General features: G+C 39.3%; 2 pseudogenes; both read left to right on the forward strand.

Moving 5' to 3' along the window:
* The first annotated feature begins 706 nt into the window (after positions 1-706).
* On the forward strand, positions 707-1,542 carry LOC123252202 (annotated as a pseudogene).
* A 1,899-nt stretch (positions 1,543-3,441) lies between these two features.
* The window catches only part of LOC123252203, a 113,502-nt pseudogene continuing 90,460 nt past the window's right edge, over positions 3,442-26,483 (forward strand).

Consider the following 26,483-nt stretch of genomic DNA (forward strand, 5'->3'; position numbering starts at 1 on the left):
TTCTTCTTCTTCTTCTTCTTCTTCTTCTTCTTCTTCTTCTTCTTCTTCTTCTTCTTCTTCTTCTTCTTCTTCTTCTTCTTCTTCTTCTTCTTCTTCTCTCTCTTTATCTCTCTCTCTATCTCCCCCCCAACTCTGTTTTAGAATTAATATTATGTATTGGTTCCAAGACATAAAAGTGGTAAGGGCTAGGCACTGGGGACTTGCCCATGGTCACACAGTTAGGATGTATCTGAGGCCAAATTTGAACACAAGATCTCCACAAAAAGAAATTTTTCATGATAAGAATTGCATTGTTTAATATATTCTTTCAGTTCTCCTTAAGTCTGACTCAATTGAAGACAATTAGATTCTCATTTCTGCTTCTACATTAAGTCTGTTGCAGAATTTTGTTTTGTTTGAAGTAGATGAAGAAAATTTGGACTTATACAGATGACTAATTGAAAGAAAAGCCTTTTAATAGACAAATAATATATCCTTATTATGAAAGTAGTTTTGACCTCAAGGGCCCCTTTGAAGGAGTTTTGAGGCTACTCAGGGTTAGAAGACTACACCCTGCCATCCCCTGGTCCCTGAGCCCTAGCAGCTGCCCAGTAGGGAGGGCACTACTCCCCTTCCTATTGACCCATCCTCCTGATTCTCCTTCAGGCTGCTCTGACTTCAGGCTCCCACCTCTGGCTGTGCTGCAGAATGGATGAAAGAGTAGTCTATGGAAGGGAACTGGGATGAGAGAGAAAAATGCCTTGAGATCGCCCAGGAAGCACTAGAGACAATCAACCACGACCAGGTCCTATGGTTCCTGTGTACAGCAGAGAAGCTCTACCCATCCTCTATGGTTTGAGTACCAGTGAAAGCAATTATGAAAAATGGAAGCATTCCCACAAATGGCCCACGTGGCCAAAACCCAACAGGTGGTTGTAATCATGACGACCCTAGTGGCACAAAGGACAGTATTGGTGGAAGAAGTAGAAAAACCTATACCAAAGTTGGAGTTCTCAGCATAAACAAGTCTAAAAATTACTATGAAGGACTGGGAATCACAGAAGATGCTGGTGATGAGGATTTGAAGAAAGCTTACAGAAAACTTTCTTTGAGGTTTCATCCAGATGAAAACCATGCACAGAGCAACAAATGCTTTTATTTTTATTTATTTATTTATTTAGTTTTAACCCTTACCTTCCACCTTAGAATCCATACTAGATATTGGTTCCATGGCAGAAGAGTGGTAAGAGCTAGGCAATGGGGGTTAAGTGACTTGCCCAGGGTCACACAGCTAGGAAGTGTCTAAGGCCAGATTTGAACCTAGGGCCTCCCATCTCTCAGCCTGGCTCTCAATCCATTGAGCAAACCAGCTGTGCCCAATAGATGCTTTAAAAAAGATTTGGAAACACCTATGCTATTCTAAGCAATCAAGAAAAAAGAAAGCTTTATAACCTCACAGGTAAGGAATACAAAGCATGTAATCACCAAAACAATAGTAGATTTCATTTCCACAAAAACTGTGAAGCTGATATAACTCTGTTGGGGGTGGGGAGGGAGATTTAGGACAGGTACCCTTTGCAAGGATGCAAGACTCCAAAATTTAGCTTAAAAATAAAAAGAGAAATTTATTAATTTGGTAGCAATGTTAAAAGATTGGGAGACAGGTGCAAGAGTAGACATTGCCTCCTTGAGGAGAAGGGGTAAGGAGATTTTATGCCCCTTTCACATTAGGGGTTACAGGATAAAGAAAGGGCAATGGGGTAAGTTAAAAATTAGGAGATTTCATTGAGGTTGGAGGTGTAGGGGATAGTCCATAGAATTCAAAGGATGATTATATTAGGTTCTCTCCAGTGTTTTTTCAGAGTAGAGCCCAGGAGGTACATATCAATGTCAACTGAAGATCTAGGGGAAAGTCCAAAGAGGGTTGGATGCTTCTTCTGGAAGCAGAAAGGAGTTTCATAAATCATAGAATATTTTTGGAGTTTGAGTATGCCATCTCCCCTCCAAATTTCTAGCAAAACTCTGACAAAGGTTTATTTCCCAAGTATATAAAGAACTAAGTCAAATTTACAAAAAATCAAGCCATTCCCCAATTGACAAATGGTCAAGGGATATGAATAGGCAGTTCTCAAATGAAGAAATCAAAATTATCAATAATCACATGAAAAAAGTGTTCTAAAACCCTCCTGATTAGAGAAATGCAAATTAAAACAACTGGCAGCAAAGAAAAGTGATAAATGTTGGAGGGGATGTGGCAAAATTGGGTCACTAATACACTGCTGGTGGAGTTATGAATTGGTCCAACCGTTCTGGAGGGCAATTTGGAATTATGCACAAATGCCTTTAAAAGATTGCCTGCCCTTTGATCTAGTCATACCATTGCTGGGTTTGTACCCCAAAGAGATAATAAGGAAAAATATTGTACACATATATTTATAGCCACACTCTCTGTGGTGGGAAAAATTGGAAAATGAGGGAGTTTCCATTGTTGTGGTATCTGATAGTGATGAAATACTATTGTGCTGTAAGGAATGATGAAAGGAGGATTTCCATGTGAACTGGAAAGACCTCCAGGAATTGGTGCAGAGTGAAAGGAGCAGAGCCAGGAGAACATTGTACACAGAGACTGATACACTGTGGTACAACCCAATGTAATGGACTTCTTTACTAGCAGCAATACAATGATCCAGGACAATCCAGAGGAACTTAGGAGAAAAAATGCTATCCACATCCAGAGAAAGAACTGTGGGAGTAGAAATGCAGAAGAAAAATATATGATCAATCACATAGTTTGAAAGGGATATAATTGAGGTTTTGGCATTAAAAGATCACTCTACTGCAAATATGAATAACATGTGTTATATTTAAGGAGGTCACTAACTCTATTTGATGTATATGAAGTTGGAGTACAGAGAGATTATAAGATGGTACTTCTCCTTTATAACAGTTGCCCATGCAGGCTCCTTTAGGTCAAAGTGGTTTATCCCTTCAGGACCCACCTGGGGTTAATTGATGTTATTAAATTGGGCTCTTCAGCTGGGATAACATTGATAATCTGACTGTGTGTCTCTCTTCCCAAATAAGCTTTGGAAACCAATTCAGGAAGGTACTTTAAACTTTTATATATTTGATAAGAAGGATAATGGTAAAGGATTGAGGTATTAGGAGACTGTACTTTGAATTGATACTAATGAATCTCTAACTGCAGGCAATGAAGGAATCAAGATGATAGTTTCTCTCTCTCTGGTCCAGCCTGGCCAGGGCTAAACCAAAGTAGGTAAACTGCTGGGAAATCTTCAGCTTCTTCTTCTGTAGGTCTTAAGCCTTAACAGTTGAGATATTTCCACCCTTTCCACCCTCTTCTTCTTCTCCTGCCCACTTCCCGGATCTCTCCCAGGCCCTGGGAAACCTAGATAACTAAGATGATGAAACTCCTAATATCTAGGGGCAGTAGACACAGAGATGGTGGTCAAGTACAAGTTGATAACGGTACAGGAAACACAGGAGGAGCTTGCAAGGTAGTGTTTGCAACTCTTTATCTCTAAGACCAGGATCCACACACTGATCTCTAGCCTCAGGACCAGAAAAAGACCCCAGAACCTCTCTCAGGGTTCTCAACTGCTCTCTTCTGCCTCCTGCATGCCTCTCTGGGAACATTCTATCCAACTGACTTATCTGTCAATCATTGAGTGAACTTCAAGCTCCCAGAGATTCAATATAACACATGGAAATAGGTTTTGAACAATGATACATCTATAACCCAGTGGAATAGCTTGTCAGCTCTGGGAGGGGGGAGGAAAGAGGGGTGGGAAAAATCATGAATCATGTAACCATGGAAAAATATTCTAAATATTCCAGGTATTTTAATGTCTTGAAAGCCCAACCTAGACACACTGTTTAAAATTGTGCTCACTCTTGATCATGGTCGAAATAAAATGACAATAGAGTAAAAAAAAAGATGCCCTTAATTTTAAGGGTTAAAGCAACAGGCAGGATTAAGATAACAAGGAGAGAGGGGGGAGGGAACTACTTATTCCAAGTGTCCTGTAGCTGTTTTTTCCTACAGTGAAAGAGAAATTTGAGATCTTCCACTGGCTCACAGGAATAGGTGTCTTTTGTTCCCCTTCCACCACCTGTTTCTAAGTGGATAAAGGTTTTAATACAAGAGACCTGAGTCCACGTATTCTGTCCCTCCAATTTTACAGCAGTGGTGGTGGACAGGATGACTTGATAGGGGCCCTCCCATCAAAGTGTTAGCTGGTTCAACTCTCCTTCTCTAGGTTTTCACATAGACCAAGTCTCCTATTTGAGCTGGATGTGTGATTTCCTCTCCATCCTCCTTTGAAAGTTTAGGGAGGATCTGATTGGCATATTTCCTTGGGGCTTGTGAATGGGGCCAGGTTGTCTGGAGAAACTCATAAGGTTATGAGTTTCTGTATCTAGGAAGATATCAGTGGTTAAAAAAGGTTTTCCATACATGAGTTCAAATGGTCTCAGCCATAGATTTGCTGGGGGAGCTATTCTAATTTAAGTCAGTGCAATTGGGAGGGTCTGGACCCAATCAATCTTTGCCTTCCCACAGGGTTTGGTGAGAGCCCTCTTCAGGGTCTGATTCATACTTTCTGATTTCCCCAAAGATTGGGGATACCAGGCTGAGTGTAAATAAGTAATGCCCAATGCCTTGGCAATCATCTGGGTGATCTGTGAAATAAAGGCGGGGCCATTATTACTCTGAAGTGATCTAGGGAGGCCAAATATGAGGATTATTTCATTAATTAAGACTTTTGTTACATCTTGTATCTTTTCTGTTTTACTGGGAAAAGCCTCCACCCAATTCATGAAGGTATCCACAAAGGATCTTGTTCCTTTTACAAGGTGGTGGGTGGATGAAGTCTATTTGCCAGTCTTTCCCAAGTGATCCCCCTCTCTTTTGAATTGGTTTAAGTAGGGGAGGCAGTTTGAGAGCTCCTATGCTGTTTGTTTGAGCATAGAGGGCACAGGACCTGCAGTCCTCTCAGATGGTTTTAGAGATGCCTTTACCTGGGAAAAGTGACCTTATTAGAGTGGTTAGTGCTTCCCTGCCCAAGTGTATGGAGCTATGTAGTCCCATCACCAATTTCCATGTTATGTTTCAAGGAAGAAGCAGCAATCTGGATGGAGAGCACCACCATCCACTGTCTTCAAAGGTAAATCCCTGAAGTACTGTTTAGTCTCCCTGCTAGTATAAAAGGGAGAAATGTCTTGTGGTACTGTGGGGTACAGTGGGGTTAGAGTCAGAGCACCCACTTAGCAGTTAAGTCTGCCTTGTGATTCTCTTGGGCTATGTTAGAGTCCAGAGCTTGGTGTCCCTGGCAGTGTATAAAAGAGGTCTGGCTAGGGAGTGTGACAGCCTCAAGTAGGCTCAGGATTTCCTTCCCATGCTTTAAGGGAGAATTCTTGGAGGTTAGCAAACCTCTTTCTTTCCATATGAACATGGAAATATTTGGGTGTTTCTTAACATATTAAAAATGATTGATGGGGGAGGCTGGGTGGCTCATTGAATTGAGAGTCAGGCCTGGGCTCAGACATTTCCTAGCTTTATGATCCTGGGCAAGTCCCCATTGCCTAGCCAGTATTGATGCTAATGCAGAAGGCAAAGGTTTGTTTAAAAAATGACTGATAGATACATTCACAAGGAGCCATTAGGGGGGATTTTCTTTTTTTGCCACAAGGTTTTAACAATTAAGATAAAATAACAGTGCATGAGAAGGACAGAAGTGAATGGAGGGCCCAACCCTACACAGTTCAGTTAATTATATCCAAAGGCTCACTCAAGTCTTATGATATAGTGTTTGATTTCTGGGGACATCTTATATTGCTGTTATCTCTTTAGTCCATCTGTAATCATGATGATCTTCACAGAATCTTCTCCCCAAGATCTGCTTTCCTGTTTCAGGTTACTGATGGTTTCTTTCCCTAAAATTGCTTTTAAAAAACTCTTTAGTCTAAGGACCTTTAGGATAGCTTCATAATCCCCCCTCAGAAGGATAAGATACTGCCCCTTTCTGTGTGAGCAGAACAATGAACAATAGCCAAGGTTTCGGGTAGCTGAAGTTCTTTAATAACCTCTCCATTTGCAATTATATTGCAAGCAGAAGTCAGGAAACCCCTTTGCATGCAGAGCATCCCAATAGCATGACAGACCGCAAAAGCTTACCTAGAATCCATGAAAATTGTTACTTTCTTTCCCTTAGCTATTATACAGCTTTTTCTCAGGGAAAGCAATTCTCAGCACCAAAATTTGAAGATAATGAAGCTGTCCAGATAATACCACCATCTGAAAAAACCACAGCACCAGTGTGGCATGTGCCATCCCTTATAAAACATAACCACCAGTATAAAGAATTAAATCAGAATTTTCTAAAGATATGTGAGTGAGAACATTATAGAGCTTTTCAGCCATGTCTACTACAGATACACAGTCATGTAATAGTTCCTCAGAGGCAGGCAAATCGGGAAGCAATGAGAATTAAGAATTGTACAACATTTAAAGGTGATATTTTTATTCCCTAACGAAGTTATCTCAAATCTAGCAAGCCTTTGATCTGAAAATGCCTGTGTTCTATGTCAGAGCAGTAATGCTTCAACTTCATGCGAGTGGAGAATAGGTAAATGATAACTCAGGATTATTTCTGAGGCCTTTTCTACTAAGATAGCTGTGGTAGCAATAGCCTGAAGGCAGGGTAGTGCTCCAACTGTGCAGAATAATAAGATACTGGGCACCGTATGGCTCCCAAGGCTTTCATCAAGACCTCAGAAGTTATTCCTCTCTGTTCTTTATGTAGAATGGAATTTCTAGAGCAGAGGCATATAGAATGGCGTGCTTTAATTCTGTGAGAACCTACATGTTTTGGAAATCTAACTGATTTGGTTCAGGGACTGAAGTTTTAGTGAGAACTACAAGGGACTTAGTAATTTCCCTGTAACAGGGAATCTATTGTCTATAGCAGTGATGGGAAAACTTTTTAAAGAGGGGGTCTAAGGAAAGGAAATGTTCATCTGTCAGTCTGTTTCTAAGGCAACTCTTTCGAAGTTTCGTTGTATTATATCCTACTCATTGTATTCATCAGATTAGGAATAATGTCTCATGGCCAGATAGAACATTTCAGGGGTCTGCATCTGGCCTGCAGGCCATAGTTTGCCCATCACTGGTCTATAGAATCCCATTGCTCCTAAGATTGCTCTCAGTTGCCTCTTAGAAGAGGGAGCAAAGAATTGCTGGATAGCTTCAATGTGCTTGGGGGGAATGGAGCAGGTTCCACCAACTAAAATAAAGCTTAAATATTCCACTTTTTAAAGTTTGAAAAAAATAATCAGCTTTAATAAATATAATATTGACTTCTCCCATGCATGAAATATATCTCCCACATATCAGAGTGGTGAAATATCCTTCCTTTGCTTCAAAGCCCAGGACAGATGGTAATCTCTACTAAGGCTTTTCCTTATCCTCCTCTTCTAACTAAAGAATATCCCTCCCCTTTGATTTTTTTTCTGCCTGTTTTTAACTTCTATATTAGAGCTCATCTGAATTTGTTTTATATTTGTGCAAATCTTTCATTCCCAGCACAGAAGGGACCAAGGACAAACATTCTTTTATCAATACCTCTAATCTCATCCTTTCTGAGCCCCTCCTAATTTTTTGAGCAGCTTGCTCTATTGATTGTCCTCTCTGTTTCTGTCTCTCTCTCTCTTTCTAGCTGTCTCTGTATCTCTATCTCTGAGACTGTTTCTGATACTTTCTCTCTGTCTCTGTCTTTCTGTCTCTCTTCCCACAATTCCTCTGTAGGTATGACAAGTGAATAGAAGAAATGGTTAAGGGGATGTTACAAGCAGTTGCATCACAGATTACCACAAGTTGGACAACTCCCTTAGTATGTAACACCTAGAAAACCCTGAATATATTACACTTAAGTAACAATAATGGTTCATCTTGAAAACATATCTGAGAATACTTCATGTTATTCTGATTGAATAGATAGCACATGTTCAGAGTGTAAGCTTCTATATCATTCTAGATAGGTTTTGGTGTATGGTCTTGGAAAACAGATTATGAGTCTGCTTAAGATAGTCTGTGAGGTACATCTTCCTAAAGCTTAGAGCTAAATTCTCTGGCCATAGTAACCAATGAAACAGAAGAAAAGAAATTCACTTCCTTATAAACCAATAGTTCTAAAAACCTCCACTTCTCTATTTCTTTATTATGGACTAAAGCAAAAGTAAAATGATATGATAGATAGTTATACTTAATTTTGCACATTGTTGTTCATCCTTCATTTTCAGAGGATGAATGCCATCACAGAGTGATGTATTGACTTGCAAGTGAATTGGATTTAAGTGAGGCAGAGTTGTGCAGAGTCATCAACCTCACTCTCTCTTCCAAGTCCAGAGGCAAGAAAGAAGTCAGGACCTGGCTATGGCCCAGAATGCAATGACCTTGGTCTTAGTCTAAGCACTCCACAGTACTGCTTCAGCTGTCTTCATAACTTTTGGAACAAATTGTTCTGATCCTCCCATTCTAGTGGGGGAAGTCTTTATATGCTTGGGGTAGACATTGCCCTAACTCACAGATGAGTTTGAGTCCTATTGATTACCTTCATCTCTGCTGAGATGGTTTTACTGGGCTGTGACTATAGCTTCTTAGAATCATTTCGTACCTACAAAGGGACCAATAAAAAGTTGCATGGGAAAGCAAAATTTTAGAAAAATGAATAGAAGTGATGAAAATAAGCACTGATACCAGAGAGTGATTCATGATCCTTGTCATTTGTTTAGCCGTGTTCATAATGTTGATAAATTTGAGAAGACCTAGAAGAAACATTGTGGGGTGCTGGCCAGTTTTTAGGCCAAATGAATGACAGTGAACCATTAGCTCATTTTGTGGCATGATTCCAATATTGTGTGTTATTTAGGAAGGTCTCTTGGGTTTGAGGAGTACATATTAGACTATCACAGAGGAGCTCTGTCATGTCCACAACCACATAAACTATAGTCTACTGGGTGACCCACTTTAACATGTAGTTTTTAAAAATGTAGATTTGTTAGCTATGAAAATAAGCAGATGTTTCTTGGTTCAGTGAAGCCAAGAAATGTTTCCCTGAGAATCCTACCTCTAACTATAGAGATGACTATTCCTCACATTGAACTCCAATGGACCTTGCCACTTCAAGTAATTTTTCAGATAATGATGATGATACTACTACTAATAATAGCTAGCATTTATGTAGTACCTACAGTATCTATTATGTGCCACCGCTAAGTGTTGTACATACATTATTTTATAAGATATAAACATTATCTCATAAGAAAATAAATTGTGAAAGACTTAGCAAATCTGATTAACACAATAAACCACCACTATCCCCATGTATTTAAGAGGAAAATTATACCTCATCAGACAGAGAGATGATGGATTCACAGTATAATTTTTATAGTATAGTTACATTTTATTTATTTTAGCATACATTAAAAAAGGTTGAGTTTCAAATTTTCTCCCTCCATTCTCATTTAGAAAACAAGCAATATAATAAAAATTATACATGTGAAGTCATACAACACACTATCATTGTTTTGTTTTATATTTTCTTGTTTTGTATCACTTCATATTTGTAATAGGTTTTTATATTTATTGTCTTCTCAAAGGGGAGGGGAGGGAAAGTGGGGAATGAGAGAATCTGGAACTGAAAATAAAATAAAATTGAATAAAAATAAAAAAATTACAAAAAAAATTAATCTCATTTGATCCTCACAAGCCTGGGACATAGGTGCTATTGTCACCCCCATTTTATAGTTGAGGAAATTGAGATAGAGAGAAGTTCAATCAATTGCCCAGGTTTATGCAGCTAGTTAAGCAAAATTTGAACTCAATTTTTCTTACTTTAGGCCTACTGTATAACTTAGCTACTCAAATTTGAGCATTCAAAGTCCCCTAGATTTAACAAATAATGACAGGAGTCCTTTGACACATTTTCTTTACTATACTATTTCCTTTCTGGACAGAAATGTTTTACCTGGTTGATGCTAAGCCTGGCTAGGATACTCTGAATAATGTGGACCTCAATTATGTAACTGGATATTCCACAAGGAATCTAGGACTTTTACCTGACATCAAAAAGAGATAAGGAAATTCCCTGCTAGTCAATCTGAAACTTTACATTTGGGCCTGAAGGAACAATACTGATTTTGTGGCAACAATGTCCTTCCTCTTTTCATAGTAACTTTCTCTGTGTAGGAAAACTGCTAATGTTTTATAATGGATCTTTTTGTTACAATCAGCTTGCATTATTAGTATATTGCAGTATTAGTATAAAAGATCCTATTGCTTTGCATTTACTGCTTTGATCATTGTCTCAACTTCCTAATCTGCATGACTAGGAAAATTTAGTTCTTAGACTTTTGTCTCTTTGCTGATTAGTTTAATAGTTATTGTTATGGAATGTAATGGGATATTGATGATGTTAGGAATAAATGGGGGAATATAAGGAGGGGCTGGTCAAACAGGCTAATCACTGAGGCTAGAGACAGAGGGTCCTGGGAGGAATAGGCTGGGTCCTTCAGGCAGGGAAGCTATCTCTGTGATACAAGAAGAATTGAGTCAGCCAGAAGTAATATGGGTCTGGCTGAAAGATTTTTGTTGTTAATTTCTAAGGTCCCTTGAGAGAGGAGACAAGAGGCTCCTCCCTGCCAGTGAAACTGAAATCTACAGGAAGGGTCAGCTGGCCACTTCCTGTTCAAGATGGGTGTCTAGGTTTGCCCTCAAGAAATAAAAGGAAAATTATTCCTTCCCTCTTCAGCCTTTGCCCTAATATCAAGATTGATGATTCACCAGAGGCTTTGTGTAGATATCAAAGGGGATTTATTGATGTCAGGGGTAAGCAGAGGGGAAAAGGGTTTGAGGGTTTTGTAACTGCTACTAGGGAGAAAGCTGGTGCTGGGGGAAGGGTCACAGGAGAGAGTCAGACTGAGAGAAGCCTGCTCCCTCATTTAGGAAGGTTTCACTGCCCTGAGGTAAAAGTATTTATCAAGTCACTTGATAAGGGGATGGCTTGATTTAGTTTGTCCTTCCTGCCTACAGAAGCTAAAACCATGATGTCCAACCACCAAACCACCCTTCCTCTCAGGACCCAGTGGGGAGATCCAGGGAAAATAGCAGGATGTAATGGAGAGGTCAGGGAGAGGTCCAGAAAGAACAGACAAAGTCCAAGATGCCCCAAATGCAAAAGGCCCTTCAGTTGGAACTCCAGGGATATTTATAGCCTAGCTCTAATGGTTTTCCTGTGAGCCCAGCCCCCAAGCTGGTTCAACATTCTAAACCTTTCTAACTGACAGGCTGCTACAATTGGTTTGCAAAAGCAAGAGTTTTTGCTGCCACCCTGCATTACATTATATAGTCATGTATAATATTAGGTCAGTACAGTATAACATCTTTTCTAGATGATATGACAATCCCTAAAAGGGGAGGTGAATAAGAAATTGCACACATACACACACACACACACACACACACACACACACACACACACATGTGCATGCACAGACTATACCAATGAAAGACAATGATTAAGACTGAGTAATGATTCTGGTCCCAAATAATGTTATAAATTTCATCCTGAAGGTTACAGAGAACTACTAACCTTCTTTCAGGTCCATTTAAATAGTCACAGATACCCATTTAAAAAGTCATAGACTTTAGATATGTTTTAGTAATGGGCTTTGGATACATTTTAGCATATATATTTATACATATATACATACAAATTCATGTATTCTTATTGTCTTTATTGTTAATATTATTGTTAGTCTCTAGACTACTAACCTTCCTGGGGTTTTGAGGCTATTGATATATAATTTTAGAAATACCATTCTCCCTCTATTAAAAGGCTGCATGGAAAAATTTCAAATGACTTCCATACCTTGATTTCATAGATATGATTTCACATGCCTCCTCTGGTGATTACAGTGCCTTCATGCTTTTCATAGAAAACCCCAAGGAAAGTGGCAGTGGAAGGATCTCAAGGAAGAAAGACTTTGTGAGAATCTAGAGAGTCAGCTTAACTTCACAAGATTGAACCATAAAAATCTATACCCATAGGACAATTGAATTTGATAAATTAAATGAATTATTTAGATAATTTAGTACTCTCTTAGATCCTCAGTTCTGAATGATGGCATCTTGCATCTTGCATCCTGCGCCCTGCCTCTCTCTAGCCAGTCATCTTTGCAATCTATCTCTCCCATTCTTGCCTTTGATTTTTCATTTATCCATCTGGTTCTTGCTCTTGACTTTAAATTCTGATTCCTAATGATACAGGTTCCATGATACTTTTTCCCCAGTTCTCTCAAACTGAGAGGATTTGGACAGCATTATGAATACCCCTGGCAAACACACACACGTGTATACACATATGGATGTGCCAAAAGTCTTGGTAGGGGAATGATAATACTAAAAGCAAAAAGAAACCTCAAGGATCATTTGGCCCAAAATTCTGATTTTGCATATGAGAAAGCTAAGGTTCAAGCTGTTGTCTTATCTAAGGTGACAGTGGTAATAAGGGTGCAGAATTGAAACTGAAGCCCAGGACTTCTGGCTCCAGGTCTAGTGCTTTCTCCTCTGTACTATCATTTATAATCCAAGTTCCCTAATCCATGGTATAAGACTCTTTTTTTTTTTTTTGGTAGAAATCACGTGATTAAAACTTCCAGCTTCTCTTACGTCAACTTATTTCCAGTTTTTTTTCCTTCAGCATCTTGAAGTGGGGTTGGTATCATCCATCTTCTTTCCCCAAACTGGAAACTAGAGTGCCCAAACTGGAAGAAACTAAAGATACTCAAGAGTAGAAGTAAACAGAGAAGAAAAATTCTTCTCTCTCAGGCTCTGACCAACTCCTCCCCACCCACATACTAATACAGAGCATTGATTTCCACCAAGAACAGAATACCATTCCTGGACTTTGGGACTCTAGTTACACATGTCTTTTGCTTTTGCTACTGCTGCCACTGCTGCTGCTAATAGGAGTAGTGATGGTAAATGGTGCTTTATAGGTTTCCCTCTGATTTATTTATTTATTTGCTCAGCATACACAGAGGCTGTTTTTCTCAGGGTATCTAATAATAAATCAATTTAAAAGCATTTATTAAGCATTTGCCAGGCATTGAGGCTATGACTACAAAGTGAAACCTATTTCTGCTTTAATGGAATTTATAATCTGGTGAGGTGGGGAGGCTAATATGTACTAGTAAATCAACTTTCTGAAAACCAAATGACATATTTTAAAATTTAATCTGCATTATTAACATTTTCTCCATTACTTTAAATCTAGACACTCAACAGAATAAATCAAGACCTGATTTCTAGTACTTGTTAATTTTCAAATGCCCGTGCCAAAAATTTAACATTCATCTCTTAAATAGTTTCACTATGAGCTCCAGAGAATCCTGCACGTCCAAAAATGATGCAAGATGATATTAGAAGGAGAGACAATAGCCTCTAGAATAGTGTTGGAGAACCTATGGCACATGTTCCATCACCCCAGGACAGAATTTGCCGGAGTTTGTTATTAGAAAGCCAGAGGGATATGAAGCAGGGCTGCCCATCTCCCTCTTCATACAGTTTTCAATTTGGGCACTCAGTAAAAGGTGTGCCATTACTGCCCAAAAAGGATCAGAAAAGAACTTACAAAGTAAGTGGTGTTTGAGCTGAGTCTTGAAAGAAACTAGAGATTCTGAGAGATGGCACTGAAAAAAATGAGGCATTCTGTATATGGGGGACCCCAGGGCTAAGGCAAGAAGATAGACATGTAGTGCTACGTATGAGAAACACTTGGAAGGTCATTTTGGCTGGTCTTCAAGTATGTATGAAAAGATTTGTTGTGCAATAAGACTGAAAAGATAGAATGAGGCCAGGTTATGAAGGACTTTAAGTGCCAAAAAGAAGTGTGTGCGTGTATGTGTGTGTTTGTGCGTTTACACACACACAGAGACACATATATCACTAAAGGTAAAAGGGAATCACTAAAATTTACTGATTAGTACCATAAGTTACTGTAATGTACCATGAGTAACTTGATAAGATCTGCACTTTAACAAAATCAGTTTGAAGGATGAATTCGCAAAAGGAAAGCCAAAGCAGGAACGCCAAACATGGGGCTTCTTTTTATGAGTAATGGTCCCTGTTCTCTTTAGAATCCTAGGCCAAGAGGGGATGAAGTAATATAAAAAATTGAAAAGCTATGTTCACCTCTACTAATAAAGTATGTCATCTGAAATAAAATTTTTTTCCTTGTTTTAATCCTTTTATACAAAAGTCATGAAGGATCTTCTGTCAGTTTTCTGAGATAGGGATCTATGCTTTGGTTCCAGAACCTTCTTGATGTTGAATCTTTGAAGACATTGCTAGAAATTCTGTGAATCAAAACTAGGTCATTCTGTATGTTTAACAAGCATGAATCATAGGAATGGATAGAAAGCATTAAAATCAAATGGGGGAAAAACTTATGGGATTTCCTCTCATTCAAATTCCTCATGTTAGAGGGAGGAATGGAGGAGGCATCATTAGGAGTGATTTTCTGCCCAAAGGGTGATTATCTGTTCCCATCACATAATGAGAGGCTACAAGGAGAAATGAAAAAGATCCTATCCTTGGAATTCTGAATGCCTAAAATCTAAATCTTGCTGTGCTTTAGGCTGTGCTAGGAGGCAATTGTGTCATTTTATTCAATTCATTCAACTTCTCATTTTCTTCATTTGTAAACTAGAAATGTGAATAATTTCAATATCCCCCAAACATGGTTGTTGGTAATGTTTAAAATGTCTTTAATTCTATACATGTGTTATTAAAAAGCTGAGCCAGTTGTTCCCTTCCAAATGACAGTCTTCAACACAAGGTGGCAGCAGAGGAAAGCAAAATGTTATATGACACCTCCCACCACCCCCACCACCCCCATGCACACACAGAGAAAAACTTTAAAAGGGCAACTCTACTGTGGAAGTATTGTTGGGATAACCAGTGGTGTGTTAGAGTTAGTTTGTACTAGCCAAACCTTTCCACTCTGGAAATCATCAAATACCATAAATCAGGGCTTGATTTATTGTCTTGTTTTAGAGTGGGGGCAAAAAACTGAACCCAAACCATTTTTATGTCATTTCTGGTCAGTCACATCTCTCTTCTGATCTCCTTTGGGATTTTCCTGGCAAAGATAATGGAGTGGCCAGCATTTCCTTTTCCAGCTCATTTTAGAGATGCAAAAAATGAGACCAACAGGGTTAAGTGACAACTGGATCTGAACTTGGAAAGATGAATCTTCCTAACAACAATGTGTGTGTATGTGTGTGTGGTGTGTGTGTGTGGTGTGTGTGGTGTGTGTGTGTGGTGTGTGTAGTGTGTGTGTGGTGTGTGTGTGGTGTGTGTGGTATGTGTGTGTGGTGTGTGTGGTGTGTGTGTGGTGTGTGTGGTGTGTGTGTGTGTGTGGTGTGTGTGGTGTGTGTGTGTGTGTGTGGTGTGTGTGGTGTGTGTGTGTGTGGTGTGTGTGGTGTGTGTGGTGTGTGTGTGGTGTGTGTGTGGTGTGTGTGGTGCGTGTGTGTATGGTGTGTGTGTGTGGTGTGTGTGGTGTGTGTGTGGTGTATGTGTGGTGTGTATGTGTGGTGTGTGTGGTGTGTGTGTGTGTGTGTGTGTGACAAACAATTGTTATATTAACTATGCCTTATTATGATTCTTTATGTTTACATTCTATGAGTTAATTCAAACTTATGTATAACCTTGTAATAAATTTGCTTGTCAGAAGTACAACTTTTTTTCCTTTTCCTCTAAAAGTTCTGTATCTCCTCTTCTCTGTCCTTTCCTCTCACCTAAGATAACAGTAGTTTTTTTTTTAACATATAAAGAACTTTCTTGCATTTTTATTTTTTTAATTATTTTTTAGAAATATTTTACTTTTTTTAGAAACATTTTTCATGAATCCATGATTCTTGTTTTTACTTTCCCCTTCCTCCCCCTTCACCCCACCCCCATATCCAATATGCATGCATCCACTGGTTTTAACATGTGATAACAATAGTTTCCGTCAAGCACAATCTTTAGAATATTTATCAGTATTCAAAACATCCCATAATGAGATAACCACCACTTCACAATGTCACTGACTGAACGTCATCTTTCAGTTAATTATGGGAATCAGTACATGGTAGGTTTTCCCCTAGACAACAAACCACTGAAGGTCAAAGATCATTTGTATAATGTTAAAGCTAGGTTCATGTACTATGGTCAATCAGTTTAGGCAAGTGGCAATTAACACTCATAAATCTTCCAGGGCTGATGTCAGAAACTGAGCTTTTCTAAGTAAGTGGGAGCAATCCAACCTCAAATAACATGGATGTGGGTACTTGTATTAGCATGAAAAGACTGCCATGAGATGGAAAAAGCTTTACTGATCTGAGATAGTATGCCCTTAATATGGAAGAACTCAAGGGCTGAGAGCTGCATTTGTCTCGCCATCACTTACTATCTAGCCAAGATCTGGCCATCTGTAAATTTGTTGTTGTTCAGTTATTTCAGTTATATCTGATTCTTTATGATCCCTTTTGCAAGTTTTCTGGCAAAGATACTAAAGTGGTTTGTCCTGACCTTCTCCAGGTCATTTTATAGATGAGGGAACTGAGGCAAACAGGATAAAGTGACTTACCCAGGGTCACACAGCTAGTAAGTGTCTTGAGAGAATCTTGAAAAGCTAGAATTTACCTCCAAAATAATTCATATCTTCCAATAAAGCTCATAGCAATATACTTAAGTTGTTCATTATGTTTTACTTGCACATTTTAATAGTACAGGGGTAATATTTATAATATTAACATCCATTTAGAGAGCATTAGCCACCAGATTTGGGGGATAGAAGGGACTTCTCTAATCTTTGGAAATGCTCCCATCCCTAACAAACCTAGAACACAGAATCCAGAGCTTATTAGTCAATTGACATATTATATTGCTTCAGTGAGAAGATTTTGTCCCCAAATGGATTTTTTTACAGTAAAAAACCCAGGTTTAAATCTCAGCTCTGCCACTGTGTGATTTTGAACAAGTCAGTGCACCTGTTTCCTCAGGCAAGATGAGGGGATTGTACAAAAAGGCAAACTGAGGATTATTATGAAAAACTCACTGTTATAACTCCCAAAGTGAAAAGATCTGTCTTGATCTTCTTCCTCACTGGAGATCTTCAAAGAAGCCACAGGGATCCCTTCCAAATATAAAATTCTATCATTCTGTAATGCTTCTCTAGATCTAGAATTCCAGGATCCATTTCTTTATTTTAAAATCTTTACCTTCTATCTTAGTATCAATTCTAGGACACAAGAATGACAAGGGCTAGGTAAAAGAAGTTAAGTACCTTGCCTAAATTCACAGGGTTAGGAAATGTCTGAGATCAGACTTGAACCCAGGTCCTTCTGATTCTATGCTAGCCCCTATATGATCTACTTCCCAAAGGACTTCATTCACATAAACAGAGAACTTAGTCCCTAAATAGAAAGGTATAGTTGTGATTATACCATCCAGTCAGCTAAGTCTAGCCTGAATTTCAACTCTGCTACTTCTGACCTGATCTATTTGATTGACTCTAAGCTTTATTTCTAAACTTTATATATTTTCAAGTCACCCATTCCTCGGGATATTTCTAGAGATATTATCTTGCCAAACTGTTTAACCATCTTGAGTTTTCCTATTGGTCAAATACATACCAATTATTTATTCCAAATCATGGACAAGTCAAAACATCATCCCATGATGTCTTTGGTCCTTTTTGAAAAATGAAGGATGAATAAGAACACCTAAATTTACCTAGCTATTTATGGGTCAAATGGCTTTCCTGAAGAGAAAGGTTGTGAAATGCAACAAAATATTACTGAAGAGTCATCTTTTGTGGAAATTTTGAAGAAATAGGTCCCTGCCTAGCATTCTTTGAGTAAAGATTTCCTGAAAGAGAGAAATAAGGTCGGTGATATCCTGAAGTCTCTTTTTCTATACCCTGGACTAAAAGAAAATCCACAACTTTCTCTAGTAATTTGAAAACTCCTTTGCTGAATTATATAAAAGACGAAGTCCAGAATCACATTGGATAGGACTTGTTAGAACAATCACTGCAGATTTGGTGCTGTTTTCTCTATAGGAGATGAAATAAATGTTTTTTTCTGTCATTAGAAGAAAATTCTGAAGGAGCAACCAGGTGGTTCAATGGATTGAGAGCTAGACATAGGGATGGGAGGTCCTGGGTTCACATGTGGCTTCAGATACTTTCTATACAAAGTATTGATTCTAAATTAAAATGTAAGGGTTTTGGGGGAGCTGGGTAGCTCAGTGGATTGAGAGTCAGGCCTTGAGATGGGAGGTCCTAGGTTCAAATATGGTCTCAGATACTTCCCAGTGTTGTGTGCAGATGCAAAGCATGGAATCCCTGCAAAGGTACAGGGAGAGCCTCACCCAGAATTCCAGGGGACCCCCCTGGAGAACTTTGGGTGAGGGGCAGTTGAGAAGGGTTAAAGACAGTTAATTTTGTGGGATTGGATGTGAGCATATACTCTGCTTGTTTCTCCTGACTTGGGGTTTCTCCTGAGAAACCATTGTAGTATAAGCTAGTGATTTCTACTCATAGGGTTAGCCTATTTGTTAGTACTATTCTTCATTAATATAATTATATAATTATTTAGTAAATGGAGAGTAAGATATTTATCTATAGCAAGAGAGCCAGTTTTAGTTAAATGCTTTTTCTCCTCCAGTGAGGAGGGGGAAGGGTCATCAATTTAACAGTTTAGGGTCACCTTTCCTTTATTCAATATACCGCCATTAACTTCCCTAATTTTCCTTGTTAATTCCTAATATAACTTTTTACCTTCAAATCTGTGCTGGCTCAGGATTCTGTGAGTGTAATGATGGCAAGTCTCCTTCAAAAATGGCTTGTTGGACTGCCAATGCCTGAATTGGCATCCCTGGACTGTTCATGGGCCTATCAGTGTCAAAATGTATCCCAGTTTTTTCAGACCATGAGTAAGGTAGAGTGTCCTTCTCTTCACTGAACATGCTTTGCTTGACTTGAGCAAAGTTAGATTCAGGAGAGGTATTCCTCTGCAATAAAGGAAATTCTACAGAATTGGGAATGTGTTTTTGGTTCATGACTACATCCCAGTCCTGTGAGTCTATGTTTTCTTCTTGTATTTGTTCCCTAGACTCCATGTCAGTAACAGGAAACTCAACTCTAGATGTATTTTGCAAAGGAAACAAAGTCAGTGTTGTAGATTCTTCCTTTGTCCCTATTGATGCCATTTTGTTCCTCTCTTGGCTACTGACATTTATTAAACTGAATTTCTTTAAATGCATTAACTCAGAATCTACTCCAAAGGCAGCTCTCTTTGGAGTATCACAGGCTTGAAAGTGTGCTACATCATTGTAGCAATCCAGGTATACATTAATTGTGATATTATTTTAAGAAGTATTCAAAAACTTAACTCTTATACTGCTAATGATTGATCTCTGCAATCCTGAGTCAAATTGAATGTTGACCTTGCCAAATCCCTAGCCCTTCCCTAAGGCCACACCCCAGAAGAGAGTCCGTTATCTCAGTCTCCTTACTTTTCCTTCAATGATCAATTAACATAGGTATCAAACATCAGTAGATGCCTTAGGCCCTATCCACCCTGGATCCTGATCTTAGCTCTACCTATTGTTTCAGATTTTGGTAGTTTGCATTTTATGATGATTACCTCATAATGTTAATGTATCAGGCCACCAGCCTCTCCCCTTCCCCCCATACTGTTGTAACCCCAATAAAAGTGACAAGACATCAGTTGGCAAGAGAGCTCTCAACCATCAGAGCTCCTAACCATGAAGCTCTTGACCATCAGAGCTTACTCGCTGTCTGTCTACCTTATGCCAAAACTTTCTGTGTCTGTGTATCTTTATTCTCGCCTTATGTTCTCTTTCCATTAATCCTTGACCCGTAGCCCATTTTCACTCAGTCCTTGGTTCCCCTTTCTGAGTGTCCAACCCACTAGGAATCTTCGTGGAGTCGGTGGACGGCTTCAATCATCATGCACTTGACCCTGAAGTAGGCTTGGTACAAATTCTCTAGCTCCAGGATCTAGCTTTAAAATTCCTCTAGACTTGTAGCTACTAGAGTTTTCACTTTCCCTTCCAGCTTCCCTAGTTGGTGATAGAGAAGAGGTAGTGCCTGTGTCTGAGAATTCAGCACTTTCCTTCTCAATGGTCTGCAGGAGCCCATTTTCCTCATTGACATTGTCCATTTCCAAGAGATCCCCATTAGAATACTTGTCTATATTCATTGCCCTTGCTGTTTGGCTTTGCTGTACATGTAAATGATCCACAGTCTTACTACAGAATGGTTCTGTCTCCCCATAGTGAGAATCAAGGAATGCTACCTTCTTCAAGCTTTTATCAAGAACTTGGGCAGATGTGCCTGGTTTTCTGTCAGTGTACCCCATATCACTGTTTCCTTTCCCATAAATTCTCTCCTTAATTTCTATTATATCTTCCTCCATTTGCAACTCCTCCTCAGTCATATCTTTGTAACTTTGTGTTACCTCCTCCAACCCATAATTCATAATATCTTCTGCACCTATTTTCTTCTTCTCACATTCCTTTGCTACATCATTATCACTGCCTTTCTTTTTTCTTGCAACAACTGCTTTCTCTAAGGCTGCTTCCTCGGTTCATAATGTACGAGGTCTAGCACCTTGGGACAGGTATTCTTCCATTTTTGACAAGCTTGGGGACCTACTAAACTTTGCACAGTCATGATCACAACATCTGGCCGTAACCTTATCACTGTATCTACTATTGTTGTCCCTGTTATTATTATTGGTGTTACTACTATATCTGGAATTATAGTATGTATTCCTCCTGTTGTTATTGTTATTATTCCTATTTCCAAAGTTAATCTGGGACTTAAATCTACAATCCTGTACCACATGGCCAATTTTTGAACATAGGAAACATCTCTTAATTTTGTTGTTAGCACTGCCACTAGAAGATTGCCTAGGCCTGCTTTGGCTCCTCTGATTGGTGGACATCAGAGCCATATTTTTTATTTCTTCTACCTCTCTGGCCTTCTGAGCTTCCATCAATTGCTTTTTAAGCTCAGCAATCTCTCGATCTTTTTCAGAGTTTCTAGATGTTTTAGAGTCACTATCCTTTGAGTCATGGACATAAGCTGCTGTCTTTCTCAATTCCTCAATGGGCGTGGTCTCCCATTGTGGGCAATACAGTCTAAAATAGGTTTGAATGTAATTTTGACTCCCTTTTACAAATTGCCTCCTGATATGCTGAATGCTGTCTTCAGCAGTCATGTCCCTGAACCCTAGAATAGTCTCTCCAGCTTCCAACAGTCTGTCTAGATATAAGCTTGGATGTTCCTCCTCCCCTTGCTTTAACTTTTCAAATGAACCCCATGCATTTGATCGTTTAGCATGGAGTCTCATCGCCTCTGCCAAGTCCTCCCTGCATCTCCTAAGATACGTCATGTTTGCATGAGAGGACAGCTCTAGATCTTGATGTTGCTCAGGCCATGATGCTAGGTTGGGATTGTTCCTTGTTTCTGCCAGAAATTTAGCTTTTTCACTCGGGGTAAATAGCTCTGTTAATAAGAGTTCCACATCTTCAAAATTAGGATTATACAGCCTGACTGCCCGTTTGAATTCTTTTATCGCCTTATGTGGATTTTCAAAGAACTGGGGGAACCTCCTTTTTAAAATCTCTAGATCCCCTCCAGTAAATGGTTTATATCCTTTAACATGTATAATCCCAGCATCCGGTTGTACTATTGTTCTGTCTGTAATAGGAAGTATTGTTACAGGAGCTAACTCTGCCCCTGCAACTTCTTGCTTTTCTGGGTTGTCTTTTTTAATCTCTTGTTGTTTTTCACCCCCTTTCTTTGTTGTGACCGTGGGAATTTTGAAATCTGCCACCCCAGTTAAGATAGAGGTGAAAGAGGGTACTCCACCTAGAATCCCTCAGTATAAGTTGAGTAAAGAGGCCACAGAGGGTATCAGGCCCATTATCCAAAGTCTCCTAGAACAAGGCATTTTGGTCTACACTATATCCGAGTACAACACACCAATTTTACCCATTAAGAAGCCAAAGAAAGATCCAAATGGCAAGACACAATGGCGTTTTGTGCAGGATCTAAGAGCAGTGAATAATTTTGTTAAGAAGGGACATGCAGTGGTACCTAGCCCGGCAAATATCATCGCCGAGATTCCAAGTAATGCGGCCTGGTTCACGGTCGTGGACCTGTGCTGTGCATATTTTATTGTACCTCTGCATGAGTCCAGTCAGAAAATTTTTGCATTTTCTTGGGAGGGACAACAACTCTGCTGGACGCAAATTCCACAGGGATTCGCAGAAAGCGCAAATATCTTTTGCCAAATCCTGCAAAGAGATCTTGAAACCATCATATTCACTGAGAGCAAGCTAGTACATTATGTGGATGACCTTTTGCTAATGTCACCAAGTGCTCGAATCTATCAAAGGGACAGTAAATATCTGTTGCAAGAGCTATGCAAAAGGGGACACAAAATTTCCAAAAGTAAGATTCAGTGGGTGTTACCATGCCTAAATTATCTCAGCTTCGTGTTGGAAAAGGGTACAAGAAGGATTTCCCAAAAGAGAGTTGCACATATACAAAAGTTGTGCATGCCTAAGACCAAGAAGCAGCTCTGTGCAATATTAGGTATCACAAGTTACTGTAGGCAGTGGATACCTGGTTATAGTCTGATCTCAAAACCTCTAACAGACTTGACTAGGAACACTGTCTCAGAACCTTTAAAACTGACACGGGAGCACAAGCATGCTATAGAAAAACTGAAAACAGCGGTGTTGACCAGTCCTGCACTTGGAATCCCTGACCATGCAAAACCGTTTCACCTGTTTGTGCATGAGGACAAGGGAATAGCCAGTGCAGTGTTGATGCAAACTCTTGGGGATCAGTTCAGACCAACAGCCTATTATAGCTCCCAGTTAGATGTTGTGGCTGGGGGATGCCACCAAGTATGAGAGCAATTGCAGCTGCAGCCCTAATGGTTAAAAAGTCTTCAGATCTGGTTTTGAGATGTAGGATTATGCTGTACTCTCCTCATCAAATAGATACCATCTTGAAAAACAGCAACCTGCATGCATTTACTTCCCAGTGCTTATCCCATTATCAAATTGTGTTGCTGGGCAATGAGAACCTTAATTTCCATCATTGTAAGGAGATCAACCCAGCTACACTAATGCCAGACTTACCATTAGAAGGAGAACCCATCCATAGTTGTACAGAAACCTTGGACATGGTTCAAAAGACGAGAGATGACCTGACCGATATTCCTTTGGTCTCTCCTGATCTCACTTTATTTACCGATTGTTCTGCATTTGTGGTAGATGGAGAATGGTATACAGGCGCGGCTGTAGTAACTCAAGATGAGACTTTGTGGTATGCAGCTCTACCTAAGTCCATGAGTGCTCAAGGGGCTGAAATCCTGAGTCTCACCAGAGCTTTAGAAATTGGCTAGGGTCAAAGGTTGAACGTTTGGACCAATAGTAAATATGCATTTAATGTAGTATATTTTATAGGCCAAATCTGGAAATATAGGGGATACATAACAGCTGGTGGGAAGGAGATAGCCTATGGGAGCCTTATAAACCAACTCCTGAAAGCTGTCCAGTTACCTAAGGAAGTGGCAGTAATGCATTGCAGGTCACATCAAAAGGGTACGTATGAAGTCTCATTAGGAAACAGGAGGGCAGATGTAACCGCAAAATTTGGAGCCCGGTTTGGCCCTATCCATGTGCTGAACTTCTCCTTGGTGGAAGAAGCAGATCTAAAACAGGCATACTCCCCGAGGGAAGTGAAGCACTAGATAGAAAATCTAGGGGCCAAATTAGTGAGAAGTGTATGGTTTTCTAGTGAGGACAAACCCATTCTTCCAAGATCTTTATATAATACCCTATATAATGCATTGCATGCCAAAGGCCATTATGGGACTCAATCCTTAGTAGATGGTATTCGAAGACACTGGACGGCTCCTGGTATATCCACTTGTGCAATTAGAACATGCCAGAAATGCAAGGTTTGCTTGCAATATAATCAGGGCGTGACCAGAATTAAGGGACTAGGAGGCAGACAATTGGCATATACCCCGTTTGAGTGCTTGCAGATTGATTATATATCAATGCCCAATTGTCAAGAATACAAATATGCCCTAGTCATCATAGACAGGTTGACTCAATGGCCAGAAGTGTTCCCTCCAAAGAAAAACAATGCAGCTTTTGTGGTGAAGACACTCCTGAGAGAGATAGTTCCGAGATTCTCTGTACCAGCTAGAATAGATTCGGATCATGGTTCACACTTTTCCCAGAACATCTTGCATGAGATTTATAAGACCTTGGATAAAGAGAAGTTTACATTCAGTCTATCACCCCTCAACCTCAGGGCAAATTGAAATTTGTAATAAGAGAATTAAAACTCTCATTGGGAAAGTGTGTTCTGAAAGCCATCTGAAATGGGTACAAGCACTCCCCATTGTTCTTTTTTATTTAAGAAGTCAACCCTGTAGTGACACACGATTGTCACCGTATGAACTCCTGTATGGACACGCTCCATGGCATAGTTCATCCCAGAAATCAGCTCTCTTATCACACATTGGAGCTGAGTGTCAGCTGTATAGATACATAAAAGCTTTGAAGAAGAGACTGGATGAATTGCACAAACTGGGATTGTTAATCCAGAGAGTTCCTTTAGACTTTAGCTTACATCAGCTTAAACCGGGAGACATGGTCTATATAAGGAACTTTACAAGAAAATCTGGTCTAGACCCTAAATGGGTCGGGCCTTTCCAGGTGCTATTGACTAGCCCAACTTGTGTGAAAGTTGAGAATAGAGACCCGTGGTTCCACATCACTCATGTAAAACCTGTCAAAGAACATCATGAAAAACCTCCTGACAGAGCAAAATGAAATGAATGCCCTGCCAGATACATAGCAAACAGACGGTTATGATGAGAATGAATGAACTGCTTGAAATTCTAAAAGGAAAAAAACAAAAAAAAACTGCAAAATTTTTAACACAAAACGACACAAAGTTAACACAATTACATCACAGCAACTAATGTTCCTGATTAAGAAGGTGACAAGTCAACCATCAGACAAGACGATAGACGGCAGACAAGTATGCATGCAGTACAGAGGAAGAAACCAAGAACACAAAAGCTGAAAGCTGCAGAACTTCACAGCAGAGGCAGTACCAAGAAATGGACAATCACGAGAGTGTTGTAATCTTTATTAAGTACTGTGCAGGAAGAGGACTGGAAGGAAGAAATCCGTGGAGCAGCTATCATGTTATAAACACACATGGTACATATAAGACATCACACGGTAGTTGCATGCCACACTACATATGGCTAACAAGGAGAATTATGATTCTCCAGAGGGCCAGAAGATCCTGGCAGCATACATCAGTACACTTTAGTTCATTGTACACAACACAAATTGATTGTTCACCTTTTTGATATAGACCTCATGTAGATAAATGAGAGTCTCTTCTGTATACATGTATTATATGTACATATGTATTATATATAAGGGAAGGGTATCCTAGGATCTCTAACATATCAAAAGATCCATTGTTTGTTTTTTTTTTTTGATTTGGTAGACATCAAGAGAACTTCCATCTGTAAATAGACATTGTGGATAGCCTGTATTATATTTACTAATCCATAGAATAGAATTACTAAAATCATAGGGAGAGATATAGCTTTAGGGATCTTTGAAATACAGAGTTAGTCAGGGAAAGTCACTATAGTCTATAAGAATATGTGTATAGTATACATATATTAATGACTAACAAAATGAAATTAATATACTAACAATTTAGAACTTAGGATTATTAATACCACTAACTTAGCTTAAGTAAGGTACTAACATGGAAACTTAGTTCTATAACGTTTTGCATATAGAGTTTTACCATATTTCTTTTGTTATGAGTTAAGAGCAAGTTTTAGAAGATCTGTAGGTTGTTACATTTTTGCTTTGGTTGTGTTTCAAAGATGTTTGCATTGCATGCTATAAGTATAGTGCTTGCAACTTATAATTGTTGCAGTTTTGGGATTTCTGTGATAATTTGTTGCATGTAGTATGATGCTTGTATTTTATTCCAAAACCTGTTTTTTTCCCCTTGTTCATACTTTCCTTTTTCCCTCCTTAGATAGTATAGATAGTATAGATAGTATAGCAATAGCATAGCAAGACTGTTAAGGGGTTAGGAATAAGACATTTAAGTGTAGACAGGTACTTAAGGCTACAATATCTTAAGCCTGCAGAATTTCCAGTGGAAATTCCTACTAGAAGAGGGAGAATTTACTGTTGTGTGCAGATGCAAAGCATGGAATCCCTGCAAAGGTACAGGGAGAGCCTCACCCAGAATTCCAGGGGACCCCCC

Source organism: Gracilinanus agilis, chromosome 6 (genome assembly GCF_016433145.1).
Source record: "Gracilinanus agilis isolate LMUSP501 chromosome 6, AgileGrace, whole genome shotgun sequence".
NCBI lineage: Eukaryota > Metazoa > Chordata > Mammalia > Didelphimorphia > Didelphidae > Gracilinanus > Gracilinanus agilis.